The 27,955-nt window shown below is 42.4% G+C and overlaps 1 protein-coding gene and 1 long non-coding RNA gene across 4 annotated transcripts in view; one reads left to right on the top strand and one right to left on the bottom strand.

The window, feature by feature from the left end:
* Positions 1–27,955, top strand: part of PDE4B (phosphodiesterase 4B) — a 570,792-nt gene that overhangs the window by 481,487 nt on the left and 61,350 nt on the right. The gene's annotated exons all lie outside the window — the stretch shown is intronic.
* Positions 19,107–27,955, bottom strand: part of LOC141157054 (uncharacterized) — a 54,295-nt gene continuing 45,446 nt past the window's right edge. The window contains exons 2-3 of the long non-coding RNA XR_012247741.1: positions 22,458–22,576; positions 19,107–21,011 (exon numbers count right to left, since the gene is read on the bottom strand). This is a non-coding gene — a long non-coding RNA (uncharacterized lncRNA). The remainder of the gene's footprint in view (positions 21,012–22,457; positions 22,577–27,955) is intronic.

The following is a 27,955-nucleotide window of genomic DNA, read 5'->3' on the forward strand; positions in this document are numbered from 1 at the left end:
AGGATTTGGGAAAGTTTTGCTGTTTTGACCACATTTCTACTCACTCAGCTCCCATTTGTTACAATGTATGAGTCTAAGCAATCTCCATCTGTTCTGATAATGAACATATTCAACCGCTAAAGGGTAAATGTTATAGTCTTAAAGCCTTGGAGTCACTGATTTTTTGGAAATCAAAAATTGGTTATTGGCCCATAGAGGACTCTGTGCAAACCATTGTTTGGTTGTCTGTCCCAGTTTTATTCTACCTTTAAATCATTGGTCTCCAACCCGTGGCTCTAAAAGTGGTCAAAAATTATAATTCCCCTCCAAGTATGCCTTGACTGTCCTAACCACCAGATGAGGAAATTTGTGAGATAATTGCATGCTCTTTATACTTAGGGCTCATAGTAATAACACAGTATGTATGAGCTCCCCCTAGTGGTGGCTGCAGTTAGACAGAATTTTATAATTTACTGCTGTCTACAGGGTGTTTGGAGTGCTGTATTAAAAAAAACATGGAGCTCCAATAAAGGCATATTAGGAAATGATTTATCACCCACAGGACAAGTGGTCTCTGTATGCTGGGAGTTATAGTTTTACAACTTCTGCAGAGCCACAATTCTCTGGACAACACTGCAGTAATCCATCTCTGCTGATACAGGTAACTGACTCATAATATCATTATGTTTCACAGAACTTTATCGATGTAAATCATCTCAGTCTGTTATTTTATCTTACTCTAGAAATTCTCTTAAAATAGGAAGTGTTGTCTAAATAAAGATGTCATGAAGTTCTGTAAAGTCTCAGATTGAGACCAAGATTTCTAGGGAATGTTGTGTGTTTTTGAAGTTACTAATATAACCACATAACCTTTGGCAGTGAACTCCAGATGTTGTAAAACTACACGTCCCAGCATGCTGTTACAGCTGTAGACAGGGTAACCTAGATGGTGATTGTCATTTTAACAATACTCACAAATGAATAGTACAAGTAAATATAAAAAAAACCCTTTATATATATGTTATGAGAGAAAGCTGACATGGGCAGGAGTCAATTCTTCTCCTGCCCATGTCTCCTGAAATTATTATTCACTCTGAAACAGCTAAAATCAAGACAGACTGCCAGCTCACTGAGGGGTCAGGTTACAGCTGCCTAATAAAGTTTATGGAAAGGAGAGGGAGATAGGCAGAGTGAGAGAAACACACACACAGATGATGTTGCTTTCTAGTGTTTTATCTCACCTCACTGCTGGATTTACAGGTACACTGCTCAATACTGCTGTATAATTGCCCCCTTATCAATCAATTCCAGCCTAATACCTTCAAAAAAATTCTAACAAAGTGTCCCTAGATCATGAGAACATTACAGTCCAAACTCCACACTGTCCATCACAACAGTGACACTGTCCCCATAAGGATTTTAGCCAGAATGCCCCCATAAAATCTTTCAACAGTGCCCCTAGATCAAACAGATAACAGTTACTTTTTTGCTGCAAGGTCAAATAACAGAAATAAAGCAGCGGGGCCTGTGCTCCCGGGCTCTATGGCAAGTCATTAACAACACAGCTATATTTTACGGCGAACCTCCTGTGAGCTGCAGTCATTGTCTTCTTGTTATGACTTCTCACATTCAGAGACACCTTAATTTATCTACAAGTGTAGACTGAAAACAGGGGAGATAGATAATGCTTTATCTACATGACTATAAAGTACACTTAGCCGACTGGATTGTGAGGTTAGGATATACAGGGTGCTAACGACCTCCCCATTTTTCTGCAGTTTACAAAAGGGAAGGTTCTACCAAATCATATTATTTATTTTGCTTGTTTGCTTTTGTGGCACCCCTGAGGGTTCAGTCGCCACAGAGGTACTGCACCTCACCCAGAGGTGTGGTGTCTCCCTTCACTCAGGTAAGGAGGGAGTGCTGCACAGAACCCCAACACCTGCATCCAACACTACACTACCCCAGGCCAGCAGGCGGGGCAAGATGCAATGTAGTTTTCTGCTGAGCCCTGACCCTGGCTGGGGTGGGGGGAACCCAAAGTTAGGGGGAACCAGTAGTGGGTGTGAGTGGAGGAAGTAGTTCATGGGAGCACTCATACAGTAGATATATAAAAGGTAGACATCTTAACAGTAGTTAGTGGAGTTGGAGAAGGGACAGTTCAGAGGAACAGTCTGGGAGCAGAGTCTCTGTAGGAGCTCTGCTCCACTACAAGGGCCTAGGACAGAGGCCCAGGAGGGGAGCAGGAGTAAGCTCCGTTCTACAGAAGGGATCCTAGGGGAGTACGGCGAGTGCAGGTGGCACCTGTACACCCCGAACCTGCCAAGTGTCAGGAGGATCTAGGCCGCAAGAAGGGGACCGGCCCCTGGCCCAGTCGTGCAGCTTCAAGCCTCGGCTGGAAAAACCAGAGGCTTCTGGCTTCTATAGCCATTAGTCGAACTCCCACTCCAATCCAAGTAAGGTCAAGCAGGTCTGTGCAACTCCGACGGACAGGGGGGACCTAGCAGCACCCGAACAGGATTCACAGTGGGAAGTGCAGGGCAGGAGGGAGTAAAGACCCAGCGTGAAGTCAGTCTAGAGAGGTACTTAAGAAAGTGGGGTTCTGCCAGGCACACCCTAACTGCCTGAGGAAGGACTGAGCCCCTGCCCGGTGAACGCAGCGCGACGCGGGAGGCTTGACCAGTACAGTGCACCTGTGGACTGTCTAAGAACTGTGAGTAAATCTTGGATGACTGCACTGAGCTGCCTCCACTCCTTTCTTTCGCTGGTGCCATTTCCCTCCCTGCACTACAACGCACAGCGCACCTCCATTCATCTACACTGCCCTGAGGCCTGCTCCGCCTGTGGGGAGCCGTTCCATCACAAGCTGCCCTGCCATCCGCCTCAGAGGACTGCTGCAGCGCTGGTGATCCTCACCAGACACCACAGGTGGCGTCACGACCAATCCCCTATAAATATATCCCCCTTTTTGCACTGACCGCCCTGCGTCACGGACCGAGCCAGCCACCGTGATCTCCCCCAAAAGCAGCCATAAGGCCCGGCTGCCGAGTACCCCACGGCTCTGGGGGCGCGTCACCTTTACTAGTTAAAACCAGATATTTTTTTTTTTCTAATTTCTTAATATTTGATTTTTATTCTATTTTCTGTAAATGAATATGGGGTCAGCCATCTTGCCTGAGCTACTGGTAACCGCATTAAGGGATTTGTTTTACAGCATCCATATAGACCATAGAAACCTGTAGTCTAGATAAATGTATTGATGTCTATGGTAGAGTGTTGTGGGAATGCTCTCCTGACCAGCGCAGAGGTCACTGTATAGGGAGGTGGTGAACGGTGACTAAGAAAGCTAACTAAATAAATACTGGTTGACTTTACTGATCAATTCTGCTGGGATCCACCTGTGGAGACCTCCATTCCTTGTCCAGACACCTTTCATTTTCTGTTGGTCTTGACACAGGCGAAGGTGGCAGATAGTGTCTGCCTCAATTCAACAGCTACTTCTGCCGCAACACCAGCAGTGACCAAAAATTACTCTTTTCGCTGGACAGCCCCTTTAAGAAATGTCAGCCAAGGTTTAGTGGCTGAGTGAAAACTGGAAGATTTCAGGATATTTTTTTAACATAGATAGTGACATGGAAAATACTCTTAAATAGCAGAGAGGATTTGCATTCCCCCCTTTCCTTCCTGAACCCAGGCTGTACAACATCACAGCTGGAAACATCCCCTTCTCTGAGGGCCTCTGTTATTGAGGTATTCAGTATCATAAGTCCTGTTCAGCGGAAACTGGATGTAAGCGAGATCCTTTCATTATGTTTATAAAAGAGTAATAATGACTTCCTAGCACTGCCCCCATTTGTCTGTATAATCCACATTATTCATAAATAGCTGTAAAACAGATCCCTTGTTAGTCATCTTATTGTAAAAACAAAATTTAGAGCTATTTTTCCATAAATATGATTTGTAATTTTAATTTTACATTTCCTAAAGAGTCAAACTGAGATTCCTGAACCAAAGCACTCCTGGTTATAAGGATTACAGTAAATGGGAATCTGTCTGCCAGTAATTTCAGTAAACTCCAAGATATAACTTCTGACCTTGACACTGGTCCAAGTACTGTGATGACAATTAGCCATTTTACTGTTTCCAATCATAACTAGCAGAATTATGAATGCAGCTCTGGACAATCTGTGCAGCCCTGCAGTATAATAGTTATAGCATCTCTGTAGTTTAATAATTCTAACTAGAACAAGGTAAAATAGAGGAAATTAGGTTAATTCAGATAGTGCTCTACTTATCTATCTTTGTCTGTCCCATAGGCTTTGAATGGAGCACCTGTGTCCATGTTCGATTATTGCTCCATTCTAGAGGGATACTTCTGACCCCACTTCATTTGATTGGTGAGGGGACCAGAGCTTAGGCTAGGTCATAAACATATGATTGCTAGGAGTCCAACTGCTGGAAACCCCCACTGATCCTACAAATGGGGTGTCCCATGTGTGAACTGATCTTTGGTGTGAATTCATTTCTTAGAAACTGATAAAACATCAGACCACAACCCTCCCCCCATTATCAACCATATAACACCTATACTACACATATGTGATAGATATATTTGATCGGGAAATACCTTTATCTAAAATGCATTTTACACAGACCAAAGACAGATACTTAGGGTATTTTCACACTTGGCGTTTTTGTTGCATTTTTTTCCACATGAAAATTGCAGGTGTTGGCAGGAAAAACGCTGTGAACATTACGCACATTTTTCATGCTTTTTAGTTGTGTTTTTAAGGCATTCATTTGAATGGGTGAAAAATACTGTGATAATTGATATGCTGCATTTTGGTAAAAAAAACTCAGTCAGGCTCTAAATACATATGGGAAAAAAGCAGCTTGTGCATGAGATTTCAGAAATCTCATTGATTTTGCTGGCACTGTAAAATGCTGCATATTTTTTGCTCCAAATATGCTGCATAAAATACGCAGCAAGAACAGTGTGTGTGAACATGCGCTTAGTGGGGTTTTCTCATGATCCTATCTTCAGGAGCGCACCACTCCTCTGCCTCCCAATTTCCGGCTTGATGGTCGGGGAGGGAAGGTGCCCCCCGAATGACTGATATTTCAGACTAGTGGCATGGCTGCACTGCAGACTGAACTAACTGTGTGTTTCCATGCTGCAAGGAGAGGCAGCTTTGCCTTTGCAGCCTTGGAGTAGAGCAAGAGCATTGAAGGTGCCTGGATCCAGCCCGTATCAGATTAGCCATTATTAGCTCTAATAGGAAAGAGCTTGCAAGCGCTGCACTCCCTGACTAGACCGCCCACCACTAATTGAAAGCAGAGGTGGTCAGTAACCTAGGCAACAAGCTGTAAACTATAGTATTAAAAATCTCTCCATTCTTGAGAAAGGAGAGGATTTTTAACAAGAAATAAATTGGAAAGTTGCTTGTTTTTACAAGTACATTGCAATTTTGCCCATTTAAAAAAGCCTATACAACTCCTTTAAAAAGAATGTGTCATCGGAAAAATTACCTATTGTTTAAAAGGGTTTTCCAGGCTAGGTGTGGATTTCTGCAGTCACACTAATAGACTGCATTCTAACATGTGCAATATTGACACGGTCAGGATTCCGCATCACGTGACAGTTCTTATGTGATTTGCAAACTTGCGGTCACACCACCAACCCTACACAATGACCTTTGCTATTGCACCTAATGTCCATGTGCCTGTTAAAAAGAACACAATGTAAAATTCTAATATTAAGACTAGTAGCCAGTGTGAAAGTTAAAACATTTTTTTGTAAATTAAAAACCTTATTTAAACAATAGACATTTTCTGATGACATGTTCACAATAGAGGGGTTGTATTTAATTAAAAAATAAGCATATTTTTCCAAAAAGGTACATGTTCTGTATCTGATGTGGTAAATTAGCCCCATTCACTTGAGTGGAGCTGATCTTTAAAAGCAGGCCAAGTCGTATTCCTACATGAGTAAATAGGAAAGCTTTCTAGGGGAGCCTTTCTCACCTTGTGTTTGGCAGGAGATTTGGAGAAATGCAGTCAAAACCTCTACATGTTTTACCTACAGGGAAAACCAACATAAGGCTATGTGCCCACGATGCAGAAATGCTCTGGATTTTTTTCCTGAGCGTTTCTGCATCTCCCTGCCAGAAAAAATGCATGCGGATTGTACATGCGGATTGTACATGCGGATTGTACATGCGTTTTTCCTGCCAAGGACAAGCGGAAGTGAAGCGTTCTTCACATGCATTTCCGCATGCGGGTTGACAAGCGCTTTCCAAGCGATTTCAGCATCACTTGGAAAGTGCATGACAACTTGGTCACGCTATATAAATCCATGCAAAAGGCATGGATTTATATAGTGTGACCTTAAAGAATGTTTAAAAATAAAAAAATAAATCTATACTTACCTTCTAATGGCCCCCGCAGTCTTGCCTCGCTCCATCCTCCCTTGCCGGCAGCTCGCGGTACTACACTGAAGGATCTGCCGTCACATGACTATAACGTCAGCGCAGGTCCTTCAGTCCATCGCGAGCTGCCGGCAAGGGAGGACGAGCGCAGCGGGGGCCGTCAGAAGATAAATATAATATTTTTTTTTTATTTTATTCTTTTTTTTACAGGTTCTATGGTACCCGGGTCCGGAGGAGAGTCTCCTGTCCTCCACACCCGGGTACCATCCGCACATTGAAACGCATGGAATGCGCATCTACATATGCAGTGATGCGTAATCCATGTGATTCAATGCAAGTCAATGGCGGCGAAAACGCAGCACTTCCGCAAAATAATTGGTAGTGCTGCGTTTTTTTCTGCAATAATAACCCGCAGCGGAAGTTTCCGCAGCATGTGCACAGCACATGAGGATTATCATTGGGGACCATGGTAGGCCTTCTACCATGCGATTTTTAAGCATTTTTGCCGCTGCGGAAACGCTTAAAAAATGCATCATGGGCACACAGCCTAAATTACTCATGTTTTGTTATCATACGCCTTCACTCTTGTATAAACTTAACCCTGCCACCCCTAACTGTTGTTGGAGATGTGGACATACAAAAGGTGACCTACCCCATTTGTTTTGGTCCTGCCCAAATCTTCAAGGTTTTTGGGAAATTGTTAAGTCCCTTATTTGTAAAGTTTCTGGCCTCCAAATCCCCCTGGATCCAAAATGTTATCTACTTAATATCCCATTGTTTCAACTAGATCGTAAAAATTAACCAGCTTTTAATGCACATGAGAACAGCCGCTAGATGTCTGCTAGCCTGAAAATGGAAGTCTGTTCAACACCCCCCATCAAATAATGAACTTCAGATGCGAATACAAGATGTTCGAAGCTTGGAATATCTTACAGCTTTACTAAACAACACTATTGAATGTTTTGAAGTAGTCTGGACTCTTTTGACACATACTGGGTGTTAACAAATGTAGCTGCAAAAGGTGACATGGGTCATATAGGAGGAGAAAGTAAGGTTCCTTACCTCCCCTCTCTCCCGGATCTTCTGTCTCAGTGACGTGACGTGTCATTGTTCTTCTTTATATAATACTAGATGGTGGCCCGATTCTAACGCATCGGGTATTCTAGAATATGTCTCCCGACGGTGGCATACTTATTTTAAATCTGCCGCCAATTGGCCGGAGACCGTGTTTAAATTTGGCGCCACAATCGCAGATTGGTTTCGGCGGCCGGCCGCGAGCAATCAGCAGAGCGGTGTTTAAGTTTGGCACCGATATCGCTGATTGGTCGCGGCCGGCGGCTGCGACCAATCAGCGAACCGTGTTAGCGAGGACCGGGGAGCATCCACCTGCCTTATAATGCCCCATGCAGGATGTCACTTCCCCCCCCATATAATGCCCCATGCAGGATGTCACATCCCCCCCTCCCTTATAATGCCCCATGAAGGATGTCACATCCCCCCCTTTCACTCCCCCCCACCATATAATGCCCCATGCAGGATGTCACCCCCACTCCGTTATAATGCCCCATGTAGGATGTCATATCCCCCCCTCCTTTATAATGCCCCATGCAGGATGCCACATCCCCCCACCATATAATGCCCCATGCAGGATGTCACATCCCCCCTCCCTTATAATGCCCCATGCAGGATATCACATCCCCCCCTCCTTTATAATGCCCCATGCAGGATGCCACATCCCCCCCCACCATATAATGCCCCATGCAGGATGTCACATCCCCCCTTCCTTATAATGCCTCATGCAGGATATCACATCCCCCCCTCCCTTATAATGCCCCATGCAGGAAGTCACATCCCCCCCATAGTGCCCCATGCAGGATGTCACACACCCCCTCGTTTATAATGCCCCCTCCACGATGTCACACACCCCCACCCCACCATTTAATGCCCTATGCCCCCATACAATAAAAAAAAAAAAAAATCCAATACTCACCTCACTTCTCACCTGCTGTTGCTGCCGCTGCTCTGGACTCCTCACGCGCGCCGGCATCTTCCCGCTCTGTGCTGTGACTGCTCAGGAGAGAGCGCGGTGGAAAGACATCACCGCGCCCTCTAACCTGAGACGTCACAGAGCTGCAGCGCAAGGGACAGGAGCTACTGTGGAGGCATGGGGAGGGGTAAGTATTGCGCCGGGTGCTGATCTCCAGACGGTAGCTGCATGGAGGTCAGCGGCGCCTCTGGTCGGAGGACTTATGCTGCGAGCAGCCGGCTGCATCGCCGCTCACCTCCGTGCGACAGATGAGCCGCTAACGGCCGCCATGTTTTTCTGAAATGCCGCGTCGCTGATTGGCCGCAGCCGGACCAATCAGCGACGCGGGATTTCCTGGACAGACAGACAGACAGACAGATGGGATAAGACAATTATATATATTAGATATTAAGATATAGACTGTGTGTCAAGTTCACTCTTTATTGATGATACATTCTCTATCAACAAGAAGAGCTATCTACTGTTACTATTTCAAGCTCTATGCTTTTGGTTTCTTTCTCTTTTTTTGTCGTTTTTTCTCTTATGTAATACCTTTCTAAAAATGCAATAAAATTCAGTTATACGAAAAAAAAAAAACAGGGCGAGTCCACAGAAGATGTGCTGATTATGGAAAATAAGCTATTTTTGTAATTCCACAAGCCCCTTTAAACTTACTGAGAAATGATTGTGATAATTGATATCATTATTATCAATGTATCATTTTTATTATCCAGATTTTTGTTACTTCTCCAGGAAACTCCTTTCTCACAACCCTCTAATTCTCCTTCCTAAACTCTGTCTCAGTAGAGACAGCTGTTTTCTGCAGTTGTCTGCTCCTCATTATCCTAATATACGCTACATGACAAATCTAAATCTGCTTGGGGCGTCTGCATTTCTATCTCTCAAGGATGCTGACCAGACGTATTTTAATGGAAACCAGTCTAGATAGCTTTGGAATTTCAGATTTCCCTCTAATAAAATTTTAAGTGGAACTTATGTGCAAACACGTCACCCCTGCAGCTCCCAAAGTCGCCATGTGGGAGCATCACACCAGATTCTAAGAGCAGTAAATAATATGGCTCTAAATGGCTCCTAGAATTACAGGACTGTTCTCTGCCGTTGTCACTGGTGCAAAAATATATCAGAAAACAGATGTAACTAATCTGATCTGTAAACTGTGGTAGAATCCCGAAGCAAGTGTTCATTTCTCCCACAGCGCCTCCAGAGGGCAATTTAAGCATTACACAATGCTCAATTAAGTCAGTGGTCTGTCATGTAATGCAAGAATGTGCTGGGTCACCTAGAAGGAGAGACTTTCCTCACAGCGGCTCTTCTCTGGCCAAGAGATTAGAACTTAAATGACTGATAGATATTGATATATAATTAGCCTAGCCTAACATAACAACATGTTTTTGAAGTAACACTATTTTATTCAACATAATCACCTCTCAACTCCATACATTTAATGCATCAATCAAAAAGTAACGGTAATTTTCATCCTTCAGAAAAAGTTGTTATCTTGTTCTGAAAACCACAACTTCAGAGCATCAATTACCATCTCGTATGTCCTAGTTATTGTCTTTTCAATGATTTTTTGAGTTTTGGAAAGACGTAATCAGATGGGGCTAAAATCAGGACAATATGGCAGATGATCGACAATTTCAAAGCTGACTTTATTGCAACTTTGCAGGGCAATACAAGACTTGAGGGCAGGCGCATTGTCCTGCAAAAGTTTTTGCTCAAGATCCAATATTCACCTGATAGGACGTGACAGGTTCCCTTTAAGAAAAGTTAAGCCTATCTACTATCTACACTGATCCCATTGCTTTGTTAGTGATGCAATGTGCATTACTAACAAGCTTATTTCATTAAAATAGGTGGTAGCATAATGATTTTATAACATTGTATACACTTTGTCCTACCTGCTGTATTCAGTCATAGGGGTGTGTTCTCACATTCAGTCATGGGCAGCACTGCATTCACTCACTACTTGCGCTGCTCATGTATTTCAATACTGCTCCCAGCAAGGTTGCCTCTAGATTGGAGTTGATTTTTTGAGGCCCTCATTCTAGCAACTAGGATCCTAGTCTCAGCAGTGAAGCGTCTATATCGGAGTGGCAAAAAGTGAGGACCACAAAAAATCACCTCCGATCTAGACGCAACCTTGCCGGTAGCAGTATTGAAATACATGGGCGGCGCCAGCAGTGAGTGAATGCGGTGCTGCCCATGACTGAATTTCAGGATCACACCCCTATGACTGAATACAGCAGGTAGGACAAAGTGTATATAATGTTATAAAATCATTAATCATTATACTGCCACCGATTTTAATGAAACAAGCTTGATAGTGAAGCACATTGCATCACTAACAAAGCAATGGGGGCAGAGTAGATAGTAGAGAGGATGTGACAGGTTGTTTTAATCACAATTTCAAAATGACATAACCTTTTCTGTGAAACCTTAGCATGTGCACGTGTCAAAGTTAGTACTTGTTTCCATAGCAAGGAATTTATTTTTCTCTGCCAGAAATATTCAAGGCCAACAATTTATCAATTCCTCCTGGTACTACTAACATTAGTATTGGTTGCATAAGGATATGTAAGTCCCGCCCCAAGTACAACTTGGCAACACCCACTTTTGGGCAACATTTACATAAATCACACACCACTTTGACCTAGTATGCTCCCAATTTACTGGGGCCAGATCTGAAAAATTGGGACAGTAAATCTGGCAAATTCTGGACTGTTGGCAGCTATGTCACTATTACAGATGTAGCAGCACATGGCTTGCTACTCTGTTTAAAAATTGCACCATGCCAGATACATGGCTGCTCATTACACAAAGTAAGTAAGTGACTACCTATACAAGCAGTGCAGGGCCGCTAAGGTATCAATGTTAGATGCCATGTGGGTTATTTTGCAGCATCTGTAGGTTAAAAGCTGCATGAGCTTTTACATAAAGTCAGAATTCCCATAAGGATAAATTATAGTACTGGACACTTTATACTGACACATCGAAGGGTTTCTCATTGACGTCATTGGTAAAGGGGGCACAACTAGGCTAGACAGCGAGGAATGTAGGGGGGCATTAGAGAATGCAGGCACAAACATCATGTCCTCCACACGTTCATCAGCACTTGACCACTTCATCCCCATCCTGTTTTCCGTATAAAACAATGGCTACCATTTTAGTCTACAAGTTGCAGGAAGTTATCTCAGTGCTGCGAGCGTAGTGTTCATTAATCCTCAGCTCACCTATGTCCGCACCAGCACATTATCGTTACATCCGCAGAATAAATGTTCCTTGTGTACCACTCACAAATAGTTTCCAGAGCAGAGCTGTTTACAAGGGAAAGTTAGTTTACAATATTTTACATTAAAATGTTTTTTTCAGAACTTGTAGTCATAGAGACTTTTTTATTTCATTAAGCAGATTTTCGGGTTTTAGGTAACGAATCTACTTATAAATGAGAAGTTCTACAACTTTCCAATAGACTTTGTGCCATGTTAATTAATACTGTCAAATTCTTAATGCGAACAGAGGGGAATTCATCAAGTCCCTTTCATTAGAAAACCAGCATAGAAGAGTCACAAATGTTTGCACAGTGTGTACTCGTTCACAACTTTTACGATTTATGACATTTTGATGACAACTTTTTGGAAAATGGGCAGGACTTAACAAGAGGGGGAGCGTGGCCTATAAGACTCTGGTCTTCATGAATTCATCCCTTTCACTAGACAGTTTTAAAACACACCAAAATTATAATTATGGGCCATGCTGTTTGATAAATCTAGCGCATTTTTAGTTGGATTACTCTAAGTTTACACCAATTATTAGTTGGCTTTCTTTGAGCCTTAAATTCAAATAATTAACGTATGGTGTCACATGTAGGGGCACACGCTTTTCCTGACAAGCCACACCCCATTTCAGAGAGTCCATGCCCCCTTGTCAGACAAGTCGCAGAAAGCTTCTAAGTCTAAACACATCAGCAGCAGGCGCACAGATCAGGTCCATTGAATTTAGCTCACAGAGCCTTGTCTACACTAGATACAGCAAGGTGAAAAGCCTTAAGAGCAGTTATTAATAATAATAATAATAATAATAATAATAACAAACTAAAAACGTATACACTGTATATAAGAATCCACAAAATATAAAGATTACAATTATATATTAATAACCTTACTCTCTGTTCCCATTTTTTATTTACTTAAAAAAATCAATAAACATAATGGTTATGGCCACATCCTTAAACCTCAGAACTATTAAAATATCATGTTATTGCTGTGTTTTGGTCACACAGTCTTCTAAAAATATTTAAATACCGTTAAGAAGAAATAAAAAGTATTATGTATCTGAAAATAATGGCAATAAAAACTACGGTTTATTCAGCAAAAAAACCCTCACACTGCTCCATTGAGAGAATTAAAAATAATTATGAATCTCAGAATATTTTTTTTTTTTTTTAAAAGATAGTAAAACATAAAATAAAGTATATAAAACTATTAATCACTTTATGGGTTCTATATCTCAGTACATTATATGGTAAATTAATTGGTGTTATTTAAAACTGAAACTTATCTCACAAAAAAATGAGCCCTCGTGGCTATGCAGACAGACAAATAAAAAATGTATAACTTTAGGAAACTGAAGCTAAAAAAAAAAAAAAAAAAAAAGCCGAAGCAATAGTGGTTTTAAGAGAAAGCTCATAAAAATTAGCCTAAAAGTGGATTAGGAACGCGACAATACACTCTGAGTATGTGGCTTTGAGCCGAATGCACTTTTGAGGTGCTATACAGCCATACAAATTGTTTCATTCCTAAAATAATTCTGATAGGTTTCCTTTAAAAATTAGGGCAGATATCCCCTGACATTCTGGGATCTTCACTGTGTGTGGACGCTATGGATCCAACCAGTACACTGCATCTGCTTAAATACAACCATTAGAAACCTTTAGAGAATCTTTGGTCTGGGTTAGCAGAACTTTACTTTCATTTACGACTGAGTGGGAGATGGGAACTTACAACCATTTGGAACATGAAAAACATACTCAATATAGTTGTCACTTTTTTAGCCCGAAGTGTTGTACAGATGGTAGAATGCGAAAATGAGCAAAAAGAAGAAATGAGTTATCCTTCGACCTGAGACACAGTATTATTGAAAAGTTTTGTAAGTTGATGGGAAACCATTTCACATGTTATAGCAGGACCATCCACTTATCTTTGTCATGTTTGGTTTATTACATTATTGGGATTGAGTTATGCAATGGAATATGAAACAGGAAGAAAGGCGCCAATATGGGAGATCTGCAGCCACTGTGGGCACATAACTGAGGACCACCAGTAATTCAGGGGGAGTGTCTGCTACATCACGCTCTTCAGAGTGTGAGTGGAATGGTTTGCGTTCCTGGATCTCTTTTTTTCCGCTGGTTGGTATAAGGTGGTGGGTGTTTGTAAGTGAGATTAGTGAGCTCGGGAAGGTCTGAGATTAACCAGAGACCCTGGCACGACATGTCTGCATGGCTGGAGGGCTGACAGAAATGTTATTAACTTCACCAGAGTTTATAAACTGCTCCAAAGGGCGTACAGTATTTCCTGTATCCATTTATGAGCTAGATTCCTGGACATCCCCTCGTTTCACCCATGAAAGGATCTGCATATCTCCTGGGTAAGGTATAAGAAAACTTCACATTAAAGGACTCTCCTTTCGGCATGCCAATACTGCCTCTCCTTAATCACAATTTTCCTCCATTCACTGAAATTTCTTTCCTTCCAGATCTTTACCCTAGAACTTTGTGCAAAAAGACAGTCTTGTGTCCTTATGACAATGCTTCAAGGCTATGATCACTGGCAGCTCAGTGTTATAGTAGTGATTACTGCCTTCTTAGCAAGCAGTCGGATCTCTCATTTTGCTACTTGTGTTACTAAACAGTGAAAACTGGTTAAAGAAAGGAAAAAAACTGCAAACCCCCAAGTCATAGGGATAGAAAGTGTTGTCATAGGGAAACAAGCAGAGACTTTTTTTTTTTTTTTTTTTACACATTTTTCTTAGTCAACTGAGTCACAGGATGTAAAACTTACTGAACTACATCCATCTCGAAAGCAGGGCCCTGGATGCCGCTCTCGGGAATAAACAGGTCACCCTTCATGCCTGATTATTTCAATTCAAGGAAACTGCAAAAATTGTCTCTTGTTCTGGAGGACCAGTCCTGTTCTGTATTACACAGACACTCCATTGATTTTAGCGAGCACAGTGTAATGCTTCATTTCCCCTGGGGTGGCGCTGCCGGTAAATGAAACACTTGCTGCCAGGTGTTCCTATACATTACAGAAGATTGTGCGGGGGTCCTAGCAGGCCAACACTTTGTAATCAGTGAGAATATTTGAAGGTGGGTGGCTTAGCAGATGGTATCACACATGATAACCTTAGATTCAGTGGTTTATCAGACAATACCATGTGTGATAAGCTAAGATACAGTTGTTCAGCAGCACACTATGTGAGCATGACAGTTAGTCAAATTTACCAAGCTGTGGACGGACATTAGACCCATAGGTCTTCTGGTCAACCAGGTACCTTACCGGTTACTGACTATAAAGAAGTGACCGTGACTTTTAAACGAAAAGATGTGAGGATTTTGTACTTTTCATAATGTTTTAATACATGAAGTAAAGGGTGGGCACTGATGCCAGTCATGCCTGCTTATAGACTGCATTATACAGGGGCACGTGAATGTGTCGGCACACGTAAGGAGTGCTCACTGGGGCTGGGCACTCACATGGAGGCTGAGAGAGGAGCAGCAGGGAGGAGGATTTATGAGCTCAGTGCTGGGTTTGGTCGTGAATCGTGCAGCATGCCCATACAAGCAGCTGGTTCCTCATCATGAACAATGAGCCCAACCAAGATCCTGTTACTGTCAATGAGCATAAGGCACGTTTCATCCCCTCAGACACCGTGTCCCTAAATGAAACCTTTTGTTACTGAGTTAAGGAAGCCGGGCAGGAGGAAGGACAAAGGATAATTGTATGACCTTAGGGAAGTCTCTATGGGAAATATCAGAATGCTGCAGAGTACCAGCACACGTGTTTTGCAAATACTATAGTATGTACAGGGAAATTCTTGTAATCTGGCATTCGATAATCTAGAAATTGTGGTTGATTATTTCCATTTCAAAAGTGACGAAAGGATCTGCCATTACTTTATGATCAGTGGGGTCAATTGTCGTGATTACCGTACATATCCTATGAAAATGTCATTACTTTATAATATGAAAAAACACTGTAAAAAGATTAATGAAAAAATCAAGATACTTTCACATGTACACATTTTTTGTGCAAGTTTTCCACTGTGTATTTTACCACATCAAAACTCAAATGTGTTACATAGAGATTGTATTGAAGAGAAAATTTCAGCTCACCCCTGAGATGTAATCCCAGTCTGGCATGGAGCACGAAGTCATTGCTGCTGCACAGCTCCTGGGTCAATGAGGAAGTGAAGATGGATCCAGCTCAACACACCGGTGAACACTAGCCAGTGTTCAAGAGTTTTTCACTCAAAACGCGTATGGTATTTTTTATACACACCACCCCATAGTATATGCTTTATCGTCTGAGATGTGCATTTTTTGTCTTGTGTAGAAGATTTTAAAAGGATTTGCCAATAAAGATTGTTGAATTTTAATTAATTGCCCGGTGTGTTGAGCTGGATCCATCTTCACTTCCTCATTGAATTTTGATGCAGCTTTTACATGGATTTCAACATAATGTCACTGCATAAACTGAAAAACTGCGAATTTTAAATCTGTACTGAAGATTAATTTCTGCTTTAGATTTTTTTGTCCTTAAGTTTTATTCACACGTCAGTATTTGGTCAGTATTTTGCATCAGTGTTTGTATTCCAAAACCAGCAATGGAACTTACAAAGAAAAGCTGTACCGTATTTTTCAGACTATAAGACGCACTTTTTTCCTACAAAATTTTGGAGAAAAGTAGGGGGTGTGTCTTATAGTCCAGAAATACATTCCGGCTGTGGAGGGTAGTGGTGGGGGAGCTGCGGCGGAGAAGCGGGGCACAGGTAGCAGCAGTAGCCTGCTGCTGCTCCAGTCCGCTACTGAAGGAATGAATATTCACTCCTCTCCACGCCCATGGGAGTGGAGAAGAGTGAAGATTCATTTTCTTTAATAGTGCACACTGCAAGTCGCAGCCGTCGGCTTCCTGCAGCGACTCGGCGATCCTGTGTGCCCGCTATTAGAAAGTATGAATATTCACTCCTCCCCACTCTCATGGGTGTGAAGAGGAATGAATATTCATTCTCTTTGGTAGCGGGCACACGTGATCACCTAGCCGCAGCATAAGTAGCGGCTGCAATTGACAGTGTGCGAGCTATTAAAGAAAATGAATATTCACTCCTATCCATGCCTATAGTCCCGACGTGGAGAGGACTGAATATCCCGGCAGCTGATAACAGAGTGTGAGGGCGCATGGCAGTGATGTCATGCGCTGCTCGCATGCTGAGATCAGCTGCTGGCAGAACAGGACGCAGCGCTGGAGCAGAGGAAAGGAAGGTGAGTAGAATTGTTTATTTTTTTCCATGTGTGCAGTGATGGGGGGCCTTGCATACCAGGATAGGGATGGGGGGGCAATGCATACCAGGATTGGTGATGAGGGAGCAATGCTTACCAGGATGGGTATGAGGGGGCCATGCATACCAGGATAGGGATGAGGGGGCCATGCATACCAGGATTGGGGATGAGGGGGGGTCATGCATACCAGAAATAGGGATGAGGGGGCCATGCATACCAGGATAGGGATGGGGGCCATTCTTACTAGGATGGGGATGAGGGGCCCTGGCTACCAAGATGTGGATGGGGGGAAATGCATACCAGGATGGGGATGAGGGGTGCCATGCATACCAGCATGCGGATGGGGGGCCATTCTTACCAGGATGGGGATGGGGGGCCATGCATACCAGGATGGGGGGCCATACATATCAGGATGGGGGGGCCATGCATACCAGGATGAGGATGGGGGGGCATGCATACCAGGATGTGGGCCGTGCATACAAGGATGGGGATGATGGGTGCCATGCATACCAGGATGGGGATGAGGGGTGCCATGCATACCAGGATGGGGATGAGGGGTGCCATGCATACCAGGATGGGGGGACATACATACCTGGATGGGGATAGGGGGCCATGCATACCAGGATGGGGATTAGGGGACCATGCATGTCAGGATTAGGATGTGGTCCATATATACCAGGATGGGGGATATTAGTACATAATTGGGGGACATTACCCCTATAACGGTGTCAGCAGCAGACCTCCTCCCCATAACAATGTTTCATGACCACATTTTTTGCTTACAATTTTTTTCCTATTTTCCTCCTCTAAAACCTAGGTGCGTCTTATGGTCCTGTGTGTCTTATAGTCCGAAAAATACAGTAATTTAAGATTGACACCTGTATGTGTTTTGAAGAAACTCCAGGTTTTGACATAAAAATACTGATGTGTGAATAAAGCCTTATACAGAGTGACGTATAGTTCAGTTATATTTAAGATTTTCTCTACAGCGTGTGAATGGGATCTAGTAAAATCTCATCCACTTTGCTGCCTGTGTAATGCAGTGCGAATTTTCTTCCCACAAATCCAAATCTGACGTATGTGAGAAAACCGTAATGGCATGTTCACACGTGCTATCACTGCTGCAAAATTTAGTTGCAGAAAAAAAAAATGCTTGAAGGGGTTGTCCAGATTTATGACGAAAGTGTGACTGCAGACTTTTGAATCCTTACAACGCGTTAAAAGCATGATCAGGATTCTCCGGTGCCGGTGGCAAGAGTGGGTTGTCATGTGACTGCAAGTATACGATATGCATACTCACAAACCTGAACAATTCCTGTAATTTCCTTTTTTTTCCATGGCAAAGTGGTCATAGCTGAAATCCACAGTATACTCGTATATTGACATACTAATGATATCAAAGATGAAAAGCAGGTCTAATCAATTTTCTTCGCAGTGCATAATGAGATTTCCTAAAATCTCATTCGCAAAGCAACACAGCAGATTTTTCGCACGCAAATCCACAATAGAAAATTTGGAATGTAACCTGAGACACCCCAATTACGTAACAAAACTGTCCATTTAGGGATTCTATACAGCAGAGTGCAAAGTAAAAAGGAAAAGAAATTGATGAATATCTATTACCCAGATACCAGGTTTTACAAGTACAGTTTTCATAACCAGCGTTCATCTAAAATTGAAGCATATGCGGAAACTATACAGTTAATTATACAGCTGTGAAAATATGTCCCAGCCCTGAAAAACCATTATAGTCCATGCTTAATAAATGTTTACAATTCAATGATTCTGTGATTGACGCCTAATTATAACTTGTTTTTAATATAAAACAATGGTTTACTCTATATAGAGAGTCAGAGTCAGACCAACAATAGTGTCTTTCTCAAGAAAGGGTTGGAGACTTTTCCATTAGTTTTTTTTATTGCTCAGAAGCATCTAAAAAATAAAATACAGCAACTTTGCAGATTGACATGAAAGATCACTGTTTCGTGTACACAGCTTCTATGCCTGTGCTATGAGCCTCCTGGATAGTCTAATCCTGCAGTCGTGTTATTACACCCCCTCTTCTTGATAAAATACATTTATCATCACTGCACTTTTTGTCATCTGTGCATTAGAACATGTGTATTTTCTTTGCCTTTGAACATAGCACAGAGCTGCTCTATCATTTACAGGAGGTATGCTGTATACAGGGGCAGTAACGTAGGTTGTTTTGGATCTATAGAATGAACCAGTTATTAAAGGGGTTGTCTTACAACGTCAGTCCCTATCCATACACCTTATTAGGAAAACTGGACATCAATAGAGGGGCTCTGTAAGTAAAAATAGAGACGTAATCAGTCAGTGGATATTGCAGGAGAAATCTATGCTGCTTCACTCAGTAACTTCTGATCTCTGATAATTTATATAAACATAAAGTCTGCTGTTTTAATAATGAAATGTAAATAAAGATTAGGATATTTTTCGTAAATGTGGGTGTTTTGGTATACTTGGACCCGCAGAAGCGCTTGAATAGGCGTGAAACGGCTGTTGTCTTGATCCATCTCCCCGCTCCCCTTGCTTTTCTAAAAGGATTATCCCGCCACATGAAATAAAGGACACTATTTTTAATGAAATGTTCAGTGCTGATTTTTCTATTGATCATATGAATTAGGATATTTTTGTTGTAAGTGAATGAAAACTTGCTTAAATACAGAGGATGGAAACCTGTACAGTCCTTATGTTGTCATAGCTGAGCATTTGCATCAATTGTATCCAGTAAAGATGATCCTAGACTAACATTTTATATGCACTGATACATTGTAACAAACAATCAGAACATTGTGTTGTATGCAGGGGGAGGGGAATATTTGGGCTTTACCAGATACTCCATTGCATTACACATAATCTCAAATAATTATTCTTAATAAACAAATTAACATATATAACAATATAGTGGAGAGGCAACAACACCCACATCTGCTGTTAGTTTCTCTAAGCAGATGTGAATGATAAACTACATTTATCAGATGAATGGGAATCTGCCCTCCAATTTATATAATCTTCTTTTGTTGTGCACTAACATATAATCTATTGGTCCCTGTTATCAGCCATTTCAGGTAAGGGAGAGCCCCATGTTCACTCCTTTATTTCCAGTAGTGAGAGCCATCTGCTATTTCTACATATATGCAAATTCAGACTTAAAAGGGATAGACAGGCATTAAAAAGGAGGGCGCAAAATGCGGCCAGACACCACTTATTGTGGTTTATCTTCCCCGAGAACAAAAGAATCAGGCATTTAAAGTCAACATGGCTGATCCCTATTGCCCCCCCAAAAGATCTGCTTATTTGTTAGGGACAATGCTGGATGTCCCCATCCATATGAGGTGATGATGATGACCGATCCCCCAATATTCAGAGGGTTAGGACAACTTGACTTTAATGAGTATGGAGGCCTTACTTCTCCACTCCTTATAGTTATAACCCTGGTAATGTTTCCCCTCTGTCTTGTGCCACAATCCCCCAATTTATATAAGGGCAGACCCACCAAGAGTGATATAATTGAGGCCCAATTACATTGATTTGCCACTTAAAGAAAGCTGAATTACAACCATTGTATAAGCACTAAGCATATTGAATCGGTCAAAAAATTGATTGAAGATGGTCAAAGTGAATGACTGTCTTCATTTTTTTTTATTTTTATACCTAGCAAAGAAATTCTAAAATTATGTCAGTTAAACTTTAGATAACCTTGATCCATATTTTTACTTTAGTTACAATAGAGACCATATACTGTAAGTGAAGGACAAAAAGACAAACAGAATATCAAATAGGTAAAAACTTGACTATCAAAAATAGATAAACAAGATGTATGTCTTCCTGTGGGCCTATAGGCGTCTTGAGGAAGTGTGGCTCCTCCGGGGGACAGGGAAGTCGCACGGTGTTTTGACAGCAAGCCTCTTTGTACAGCCAGGTGGTTGTTTTGCTGTGATACATGGAGAGCTGACGTCTTGTGATTCAGTCACTTATTGATAAGAGGGGATACAAGCAGTGAGTAAGATTTACACTGTACAGAATAAGAGGAAGATGTAAACAGGAAAGGAAGGACCTGGATGTACAGGTCACCTAGATAAACACTGTCACCGAGGGTACAGGAAAAAGCCTTATAAGGTCCTTCGACACATTCTGTTAATGGACTTGTTCCAAGATATTTTCATCATATTGCACAGTGATCTCTATACAATGCCTTAGAAAACATGCAGACAAAAAAATGGCCATAACCCTAACTATACTAAAAGTCAGTAAAAAGGTAACTCCGAATTTGGAGATAATTTGGTTAATGAAATTGTTTGATGCCCCAAAATCTAAAAATGTCTTACAAAGTGTAAATTCTTTCCATCTGTCAAGTTCTAATCAGATGTTTCTAATTTGGTTGGTGGGAAAGCTACCTACAACCCGTAATGTTGTCACCCAGGCTTTGCTTGGCCTACCCTAATGAGCTTTTTTGTCATGCTTACGCTTGATGTGGCGCGAAATAAACAATTGTTTGATACAACAAACATTCATTTGTCACTTGTTACATCTCATTATTATTATTATTATTATTATTATTATTATTAAGAATAGTAGAAAAACTGAAATACAAATTCTATTATAATTTTGTGTCGCTTGAAATGACAAGCCCAAAGCCTGAAGCCGCTCAACTGACAAGTTCATATGACAGTATGACTCCTTGTCGTTTCCTTCAGTACATTGTGTGTTCACTGTATCACCATCCAAATCAATATTTGAGCAAACTCCCCTTTATAAGCCAGTCAGGATGTAGATATTAATTTAGGCATATTATCTGCAGACTTTAGCAGTGTTGCAGCCTCAGGCTTTGGACCTTCTCTGTCTTATTTTGCTTGTGGAATGGACAACCCTTGGACAAAGAATGTGTTGAGGAGGTCATTGGCTTCTTGGGATGAAGATGTCTGGTGCAAACCAAACGTCTGAACATTTATGGTGGATTGTTTCTTGGCAAGAACATAGTGTAGCAGGAGCAATAATAAACCCACAAGAGAATGCAGATGTCTGTGATCTTTAAGATGCGAGATACCAGCTGCCGAGATATAACTACTGATGGGGTTTAAGCTGGGCTGTTATCTGTGCACCTTTCACACAATTACCTTAGAAATGCTTCATATTTGTCAGTGGTTGCATGGCCGGGCGGTGCGGTGGGCACCGGGACTGCAAATTTCCTCTTTTCTGAGAAAATGTTGTGAACCACACACTGTAGACACAGTCTTGCATCAGTTTAATGTCAGAGCATCACTTTTTGGAAGCTTTACCGTTTGAGTCACTGGCCAGGAATAAATTAGAATGTGTGAAAGGTATTTTCTGCCGAACCCACCAGAGGTAACATGGGTAATGGACAGAAGAGGCGAGGGCCAGACATTAACACCCCTGAATCCCACATCTGTGTACACACCTGAAGTATTGATGTCACTGAGGACTCAGGAACGCACTGGGCTGCCCAGGATTATGTCTTTTGGCATCTTTGCCAGCCTAGTACTTAGCGGAGGTCAAACTCAGAATGCACGGTCTAGACTGAGAAAAAGATATAAACCAGTAGTGGGTGAAATTACAGCAATGAAAGTGCCAGTCAGGGGGCTAAAATACAACTTCAAGGAAAATAGGGTTATACTTAAAGGGGTAGTCTCATCTTCAAAATGTTATGGCTAGGTAAATGGAGAAAGTCACCCATGTACAGCCACCTGTCCATTCACAGCTATGCAAGACAAGGCTCTATTTTTGAGAACCAGAGGTGAGACCTGTCTGTATCAGACATTTCTGGCAGGTAATCCGCAGAAATGCCATAAATGTCAGAGATGAGAATGTCTCTTTAATAAAGGAGGTCACCTATTCAGGATCCTTTTCTATAAGCCAAGGTAAAGAGCATTTACTTAGAGAGACCATACTTCTGGAGCACCCAACAGTCTGTACTTTACATGGACAGCCAACTGATTTCATTGTAATGCCTCATTTCTCATGTGGTGGTGCTGCAGGGGGATTTAAAAACCTGCTGACAGGTTTCTCATGTACTGCCGGGGTCATAGCAGCGAGACATCTTGTGGTCAAATGACGACCAACGTTAGTCTATGGGGCCGTGCACATGTCCGATTCTTTTCCTCGGACAGAGACTGTCCGAGGAAAAAGTTGCTGCATGCCCAAGTTTGAGTCGTTATGCACTCGGCCATGCAAGTCAATAAGTGCCTAGGGAAACATCGAACTGCACTTGGATGACATCTGAGTGTAGTCCAATTTCAGTGCATTCACAGAATGGAGAAGATGTTTTCTCATCATCTGAGAGAATCAGATCACACGGTGCTCACACTCTGATCAAACTCTCATATGAGAGAATCTACGGCCGTCTGCACCTTCCCCAATGAACATCCTCCTCTCAGAACCACACTTAGCTAGTCAAAAGAAGTGTTGGCATTAAAGGTATTGTCCAGGCTTTGGGTTCAAGTCTAGTGAAATTTCATAGTGCATGCTGTCAGGATTCTCCTGTGCCGGGAGAGAGCTGGTGAGTGACCACAAGTATGTGAATTGAACAAAGCTGGACACGTCTAGTCGGAATGTTTCCAGAAGTATGCAAATTGCATTGATGGCACTGGCGAATCCTGTGTGCACTGTGAGGATTCACAAGTCTGCAGTCACATTCTGTAGAGTGACTGCAGATTTGAACCCCAAGCCTGGACAAACCCTTCAAGAAGGCCATACACACGAGATGGGAGTTCAGCAGCAGACAGTTCTACATCTGACTCCCCATACATAAGTGCTTGACTTTTTCAAGCATTCATGTGTTTTCAAGAGAACAAAATAAAAAACCTGCTGCCATATCTCCCTTGAAAACAAAAGGATCTGGAGCTGAAATTACAAAAACCCGATCCTTCTCTCCCGGAACATTATGGACCAGGGGAGAGTCGGTACTCCCCCAGACACATCACATGGTTGGCTCAGCAGGTCTCACCGAGATCAGCCTTTAGTCTTGACTGAATTAAAAGAAATATGTTTTAAGACAAACCTCTTAAAGCTGATTTTGTTATCTGTTATATACCCCAACAAATCAAAAGAAAAAAATGCAATTGCAAATTCAGAAAGTCTTTTCAATTCGAATGCAGCCGTATATGGGGGTAACTTTGGAACCAATCACCTGCATATAAAAAATAAAAGTCAGCTGAACTCGACAAGTTAGATGGGATTAGTTAATAATCTAATATGTACAGGGTCTCTAGAATCTCCTTGGACAGATGATATGGAGGAAGAGAAGGACTCGGCCTGTTGAATTTCCGCCCTCGATCATTTCATTTAGTGCACAGTAGAGAGGTGTCTGTCAGCGGCTCTCTAATAGAGCACACAGGAATGTTCAGCCCAGTATAGCGTTCCTACGTATGGGGGAGTCAGGGGATATGACTGTCGGTCGAACAATCTTTCAGCCAATAGCTATCCAATGTTTATGGCCAACTTTAGTGGCTAATATAATAATAAATAAGATCATATGGATAACCCATGAGCCCAAGTTTTTCATAGATGGAGGGTTCACTCTCAGAATAATTTCTTTTGGTGCAACTAAGGGACCCCAGTCTGATATGTATGATATAACCGCACCTTACAAAACTTCATAAACTTGTGGCCACTTTGAAACATCTCTTGGGCATTCAGAAACTTGAAGGAGAAGTCTAAAGAAAAGGAAGCAAAACCAGTCTTTAAGAAGTGGCCTTCTTTTATTCAGTGGCTGCCGACCACAGAGGAAATTAAAGCTCTTTTTAATTAAAGAATCCTTTAAGCTATTCCTCACTGCATTGCATGGATCATGCCTCCGAGCTTCTGTGGAGAATGGGTTATGTTAGGACACAACCTGATGGGTCTGGAGAAAGGTTCTCAGGGGTAGCAGAAATGCAGAAAGGAGTGAGGAAAGCTTTCTTCTTGTTTTTACAATAACACAGAATATTATCTAAACCTCTGATAAGGATACTGTAACAACCATTGTCACAGGGACATTATCTGGACAGATTTTCATCCTCTCCATAAACAGTGACATGTCTCATATTATGACTGAACGCGGAGATCTTGAAAAACGTAAGGAACTGATTCTCAAAGTAAACAATAACAATATGTAACGTTTACACTGATTTGTTGTAACCTTCTATAATGTGGCTCCCATATTGCACCTCTGTATTTTTAAGGAAGGCAGCCGTCTCTCTTAATTGTTATAGCAGCTCCAAAAATCACAGAGTAAGTGCACTCGATAATTTTTAGAGCACTTATACTAATGAATCTAGAGAGCTGCACCTTCGTTACCACCTCTTTACTGGCAGTGGCGCCATGGGGCCCTTTTCTTGAGATAACTGCAGGCCCCGGTGAAGGGACCAACATCTATCACTAATTTATGGTGTATTTATAGACTGTAAGCTCGCGAGCAGGGCCCTCACTCCTTTCGATATGAGATATGCTTATTCTGTATTGTCTGTATAAGTCCCCCCTAAAATTTGTAAAGTGCTGCGGAATATGTTGGCGCTATAAAAATTATTATTATTATTACTCATTTAACCTCTCGCACATCTCTGCTTGCAGTCATTGAATCATTACAGGGCTGCCACCAGGAATTTCAGGGCTCCATACTGGCAAAATTTTCGGGTCCCCTTGAGACTCCGCCCAGGCTCCACCCCAGCTCCGCCTCCATCCCCCAAACCTTCTACAGCCCCACCGCCCGCTCTTGGAAAAACTCCACTTCTGCACCACGTCCTCACCAATCACATAGTACCAGTTCCCAGTGAACACCAGATCACACATAGCCATTAGCTTTTGTTTTGACAAAAAGATTTTTAAAGCTGCCACCACGATAAGGTAGACTCTTCTGGCTGGGTCCTACTGAACTCTAACCGATTAAAAATTTCTTAAAATATCCAATACTCTTTTTAGGTATATTTTACTTTAAGGGAATGTGTCATATACATTTTTTTTAAATGACGAATAATACCACCACACCATGACCACACTACATATTACCATCACATAGTGACCGAATAATACCACTTACAATGATCAAATACCACCACACCATGACCAGACCACATATTACCACCACATAGTGACCGAATAATACCACATAAAAGGGACAAAAACCGCCAAACCATGACCAGAACACATATTAGCACTACATAGTGACCGAATAATACAATACTGATCATTCATAAAAAAAAACACAATATTACCATAAGGGCCAATATACACGGGAGCTCTGTACATGGTATGTAGTGTATAATGTAAGTGTACAGGTAATATAGTGATCACCAGTGACATTATACACAGGAGCTCTGTATATAGTTTCAGTGTACAGGTAATACAAGGATCACCAGTGACATTATACACAGGAGCTCTGTATATAGTGTTAGTGTACAGGTAATACAGTGATCACCAGTGACATTATACACAAGAGCCCTGTACATAGTATATAGTGTATAGTGTCAGTGTACAGATAGCACACTAATTCACCGGTGACATCTCTAGTTGAAGTCCTTCATCTTCGCTTTTCTCCTTCATCTAGCACAGACCGCCATCACTTCTTCCAGCCAGGACTCGTCTCTGCATAAAATAACACACAGTTATCTAGAGAACATTCCCCGTCTTCTACACTCCGCAGCTGAATACAGACGTGCACCCACCATTAATATATAATTAGTTATTATGCAACCCACCATTCCAAATAAAAATTGTAATCCACCACTGTGCCCCCACTAAATGTAAATAGCCACTTTCCCCACCTAATAAATATATAAATTAATTAGCACCTGTACTCTTTCCCCCAATTTACCAGTCACACGCCTGCATCCTCAAAGCCCCCTACTCTGTACCTCCTGCTCTCCCGATTCATTATATTTACATGCACCCTCTGCCCCAATTCATTATGTCATGTCCGTGCTCTCCTCACCCCCACCCTCTATTGATCATTTGCTCTCCCCAACTCTCAATTCATCATTTGTTCTCTCCACCCCCATTCACCATTTGCTCTCCCCACTAACCACTCCCAATTCATCATGTGCTCTCCCCACCCCCCCACTCCCAATTCATCATTTTCTGTAATCACCCCCACTCCCTATTCCCCATGTGCTCTTCCCACCCTCCACTCCCAATTCACCATGTGCTCTTCCCACCCTCCACTCCCAATTCACCATGTGCTCTTCCCACCCTCCACTCCCAATTCACCATGTGCTCTTCCAACCCTCCACTCCCAATTCACCATTTGCTCTTCCCACCCTCCACTCCCAGTTCACCATGTGCTCTTCCCACCCTCCACTCCCAGTTCACCATGTGCTCTTCCCACCCTCCACTCCCAATTCACCATGTGCTCTTCCCACCCTTCACTCCCAATTCAGCATGTGCTCTTCCCACCCTCCACTCCCAATTCCCCAAGTTCTCTCCTCACCCTCCACTCCCAATTCATCATGTGCTCTTCCCACCCTCCACTCCCAATTCTTCATGTTCTCTTCCCACTCGCCATGTGCTCATCCCCCCACTCCCAATTCTCCATATGCTCATCCCCCCACACCCAATGCATCATGTTCTCACCCCCAAGACCATTTAATTAATGCTATTTAAAAAAATTTAAGTTTTTATATTTACCTCTCATACAATCACTGCAGCCGTACTGGCACCCTGGCGCTCTCTGCAGGCGCATACGCGATGAGCCATTGCATATGCGCCTTCACCAGCGCTTCACTGAAGGGGAGGAGGGACTCCCTTGGAGCTGCTGTGTGGTCATTCAGTCTTGAAGGCTGTAAGCGCTCCTAGGATCCCAGTGCTGATGAGATGTACGCCGCCGGGTTCTCCTGACTTCTGGCCAGGTGGCGGCGCGTACGCAATGTCCCTTGACCAGAAGTCAGGAGAAGTATGAGGGAGCTGTGCGGCTGCAGAGCTCTGGTA

The sequence above is a fragment of the Phyllobates terribilis genome, unplaced genomic scaffold (genome assembly GCF_046119375.1).
Source record: "Phyllobates terribilis strain yellow unplaced genomic scaffold, ASM4611937v1 Scaffold_8__6_contigs__length_399053987, whole genome shotgun sequence".
Taxonomy (NCBI): Eukaryota; Metazoa; Chordata; class Amphibia; order Anura; family Dendrobatidae; genus Phyllobates; species Phyllobates terribilis.